At 30.4% G+C, this 4,911-nt stretch overlaps 2 non-coding genes across 2 annotated transcripts; one reads left to right on the top strand and one right to left on the bottom strand.

Moving 5' to 3' along the window:
• The first annotated feature begins 1,024 nt into the window (after positions 1-1,024).
• Trnat-agu (transfer RNA threonine (anticodon AGU)) lies at positions 1,025-1,097 on the top strand. The gene has a single exon. It is a non-coding gene; the product is annotated as a tRNA-Thr (tRNA).
• A 3,711-nt stretch (positions 1,098-4,808) lies between these two features.
• Positions 4,809-4,880, bottom strand: Trnam-cau (transfer RNA methionine (anticodon CAU)). The gene has a single exon. It is a non-coding gene; the product is annotated as a tRNA-Met (tRNA).
• Between the last annotated feature and the right edge of the window lie 31 nt (positions 4,881-4,911).

Here is a 4,911-nt window from a genome sequence, read left to right as displayed (position 1 = left end):
ACATTTTACCCTTCAATAACAATTAAAAGAACGGTGTATAGAACGATCTTACCAATGAAATAAATGAAGCGTTACTATGTTTGTTTGGATTTTTACATATTCATCCATCTACTAAATTATCACTGGCGTTATATTGTTTGGTTTTATCTGAGCACTGATTTATGTGATCATATCTATGAATGAAAACACGGAATGTTTATGGCACATTAAGTCTCAAAGATAGCAGCAATATCATTTTTGTTGAAAATCTACTTAAAATCCCATTAGGCTTCAAAAGTACATTTTTTAATATTTCTCAAATGCTGTTATCTTAATGTTGTTTTTTTTAAATACTTAATATTGCTGTTTTCTTCATGTTTTAATAAAACATCTAACATTGGTTTTATCTTTTTTTTTTATCAAACATTCAATATTATCTTGGTGTGTTTTTTTTTCGGTTTTTAATATTGTTTTTATTAAACTTTTAACATTGCTGCTATCTTTCTATTTTTATCAAATTCTTAATATTGCTTTGACCTTACATTTATATTTTTCCGGTTAATAATATTTTTCATATCTTCATGTTTTGGGGTTTTTTGTTGTTGTTGTTGTTTTATTTCTTTCTTTTTTTTTTCAAAAATTTAAGTTTACTGTTATCTTTGTGTTTCTATCAAACATTTAATATTTCTGATAAATTTGTTGGAATCTAATGCGGAAGATTGTTCAAATGAGTGTGGTATCCCTTCAAGTCGCTCTTGGAATCTCAAAAAAACAAACAACCTTTTAAACATTTTCTTTTTAGACATTTTTGCAAGAGATCCTTAAATTTATCTTTACATACAATTTGTCAAAATTATTGAATTATGAATCGGAATAATAGGAAAGCACTAGACACATCAATGTGAAAATTGACAAGAAATGTATATAAAATGACATCTTTAAGAACTAAGGAAAATTGTTTTTGGGCGTAAAACATAACCATAACTAAGATCTTTTGACAATATAAACAGCTAGCGATTCATTGCTTGAATGCTTTAAACACATCGGCTCCATAGCTCAGTGGTTAGAGCGCCTGTCTAGTAAACAGGAGGTCGAGGGTTCGATCCCCTCTGGAGCCTTTTGTTTTGATTGTTAATTTATTTTTATTTCTTAAGTTAAGATTTTTCTTTGGTAAAAATACGCATTATTAAATGAATAAAACATAGTTGGTAGTATAAACCTTTGGTATATTACTAAAATACTGTTATTAGCTGATAATAATAATAATAATAACACGAGTATTGTACACAACATAAAAGCATGATATCTCATTAAACACAGCTACATCTATCAGAAGAGATAGTAAAAAGGTTTTTGTTCAATTGTCATTGATTGTCAAAGATACTTTATTCTTACAATACATAATCTTTGCAGACAAATAACAAGTTGATTGTTTATACTATTTATTCTGTTAACATGTGTTCCAGCGATTTACAATGATAATGATAATTAGAGTATAAAGTTTTAAGGTTTTTTCTTCAATTATATAAAAAATAATTTCTCTCCGCAAAATTGTTGTTTCTTTAATAAAAAATGGTATTACACGTATTGCATTACCAATAAGTAACCTTCACGACATTACATAACGTTCGCTCACGAAACAGTATTTTGATCCCTTTAATGTCAATGACATTTGAGCCGTGCCATGACAAAACCAACATAATGGGTTTGCGACCAGCATGGATCCAGACTAGCCTGCGTATCCGCGCAGTCTGATCAGGATCCATGTTGTTCGCTTACCAACTCTATTACAAGTTGAAAACTGATAGCGAACAGCATGGATCTTGATCAGACTGCGCGGATGCGCAGGCTGGTCTGGATCCATACTGATCGCTAACACATTATGTTGGTTTTGTCATGACGCGGCTCATTTAGCTTACTAGGTAATTTATCAATTTCTATATTAGAAAAGTATTTTTATCATGATCTTGCACTTTTCTTGATAATCACAAACAAAGATATTAAAGAAACATATACTATAAGGCTATATAATATGTTTACACGAACTCCAAACATACGTTTAGCTTAAAGTTACATTTAATAAATTTCATAAAAACAGAAATAGCGACATTTCATTAATAAATTGGGTTTTATATCGACTCCAGATCTTATTTTGGTGTCCAGACAACCAAAATGAGTTTTATAAGCATAAAGAATGGACAACCCCATTGTGGCGAAATCGGAAGTACAATATCTGTTTGCATAAGAAACTCCGCCTTCAGATCATCCGTACATCAATATTAAATCAACAAACATGACTATAAGTAGCAGTCCTAATTTTACGGTATATTTCCGCATTGTAACCGATGTGTTCATACAAATTTAATTTTTTTATGAGATAATTACTTTTTACTCAACTTCAGGTCTAGTGCACCGTAAAATTAAACGGTTAAAATGTGTTTGCACAAGAAAATCTCATATTTGTTGTGTTCCGGATAGCAACTATAACACTGTGACGTAGCGCATACCCAAGCTGATTATAATCTTCATTTGCATGTTAAAATTCGTATACGAACTTTAGTGTTACCGTGGGGTTTTCCGTTTAAAAGTCTAATTTATGAACACTGTTTGTTGAGATTTACAACAAGACTGTTAAAAGTTTAATGAATCTGTAGAATGCTTGGTTTTTAGGCCGACGGCAAAATATTTTTACATATTTATTTAATGTAGCTTTAAAGAGAATAATAAAAAACAAACATAATGTATTAGAAGAAAGAAACGGCAAGGAAAAATAAGAAGACTAAGACTGTCATAAAAAAAGAAACATAAACAACATGTCAAACTTCTTTGACAATGATAACAACAATACAATCACCTTGCGAATAATTTTTCATACAAATTGAATAGCACACAAAAATGGAAAAGGTAAACAAAATCATAACAAATTTCGGGGTTTCTCTATATGATTAGAAGGCTATGGAAATGTTTATTTCAAAAATACTTGCGAGCTACCGAATAAAAATGTACTTAACGGTTAAGTTATGCATAATGTACGGAATGTTTACTTTTTCTATGCTATCTCATATTTTGGCATGTGCAATGAAGAGACAAAATGCTTTAAATCAATCTGCTTATATCATAAACGACTATTTCTTATCATAATAATGGTACTCATTATGGTAGCAGGTAATAAATATTCAAGAATTGTAGTTATTCAATGCCTACTCAATGTTAGTTTTCGGAATATTTAAGAAATTAAACGTATTGGACAGTAACAATGTTCGTGGAGTTGACAACATAGCAGACTGAGGTTGGTAGCCTAGTCACTTATTTTAGGCTGTTAGGCTGTCAACTTAAGGCTGCTACGTTCATACGAATTTCGCATCGCAGAGACGTTTATCATATCATATTTACTTCTTATCACCCCAGGAAGTGATTATAATACATTTTTGGTTCTTCCCGTATGTCAAGTATACCCTAAAATCCAATTATAAGCAGCGGCTTATTTTTAACTTTGGTAAGAGATTACTTGCTTATTTTCGAGGACGGCTTATTTTCGGTATAAGGTCGGTATAATTTCGAGTTAAGAGTGTGATGAAGTTTCACGGCCTCATTTCATAAAGTTTGTATTCGTTAGCTATTAACATATGACTTGCTTTTACTTTGTAGTCAATAAGAAGTAGTTGATGAGTTTCATTATATTTTATTGTAGTTATTTTACACATGAAAGATACAGGTTTATAAGTAATTCCTATTACATTTATATTTTAGACTCTAATGAGTAGTGATACATGTAATAGAAATACTTTACTTAAAAGGCTTTATTTGTTACAGGCCCAGTATGCCTCAGAAATGTCTTTAATTGGATTTCTCAAAAGCTTTTTTTATTTTTGAGTTAGAGTTTCAAAAATGTTACTCATTGGGCAATTACCTGAACCATCCTTTTCTTCTTTTGCCTTTTAACAATTAACACAGTTATAGTGGTTAAGTGTTTTTTATGAAAGTCAAAATACTACTTTGTTTACATTTTGCTATTTTATGACAAACAATTTCGAATTCAGTGCTACTTTTTTCAGGTAGAAAGTGTTTATCATGCTTTAAAACAATTATTTCAACAAGATAAAACTTACAAGTGCTTTTTCTAAAGAAGAGAAAAAATCTTTCTGAAGCATAATGTGCCTTAAAAGCAATAATGCTGAAAGTTCATTGCGTCACCATACTTATTCACTTCTTTGCCATGTTTGTATTATTATTTGTTATATTGTTTGTTTACTCTTATGCCACCAAGGGCCAGGAGTTTTGTTAAAAGATAAAAATGAATAAATAAAATGAATAATTAAGGTTTCGTCAACTGTGTTTACTCTTATATCATCAAGGGCCAGGATTTTTGTTAAAAGATAAAAAGAAATGAATGAAATGAATAAAAAAGGTTTCGTCAGCTTTGTTTGTCGTCGTTAAAACTATAGTGAAAAGTTTCCATTCAAAACAATTAGACCAGAAGTTATTCTTTGAAATATTTATCTTAGAAAAGGGACAAATCAATTGTTTTTAAACAAATGAATTCACGTTGTGCTATATTTGGCATAAAGAAGAAGATAACTAAAAGATTAAATCGTTATCATGTATATATATAAAAGTATAAGAAAGCAGAACAAATTGAATCAAGCGAATTGAATCAAGCGATATTGAATATACTTTTATATTAAGCACAGAATATTATGTAAAATTGTAGATAATACACATATCATTAAACGTTAGAAGAATGGACTATCTTTGATGTATACATACGAACCTACACAACAAGCTGGTGTGTGTATTAAGCATTTGAATTTAACGACTGAAAAAAAGCTTAGCAGAGCGAGGTTTCGATCCTCGGACCTCTGGGTTATGGGCCCAGCACGCTTCCACTGCGCCACTCTGCTGTCATTCCTTTTCTCTTTTTTTTCTTCTCTT

This window comes from Ruditapes philippinarum, unplaced genomic scaffold (genome assembly GCF_026571515.1).
Source record: "Ruditapes philippinarum isolate M1 unplaced genomic scaffold, ASM2657151v2 ctg20005_1_1_1_1, whole genome shotgun sequence".
NCBI lineage: Eukaryota > Metazoa > Mollusca > Bivalvia > Venerida > Veneridae > Ruditapes > Ruditapes philippinarum.
Note: the sequence above shows the minus strand (reverse complement) of the source record. Positions and strands in the feature narration are given on the sequence as shown.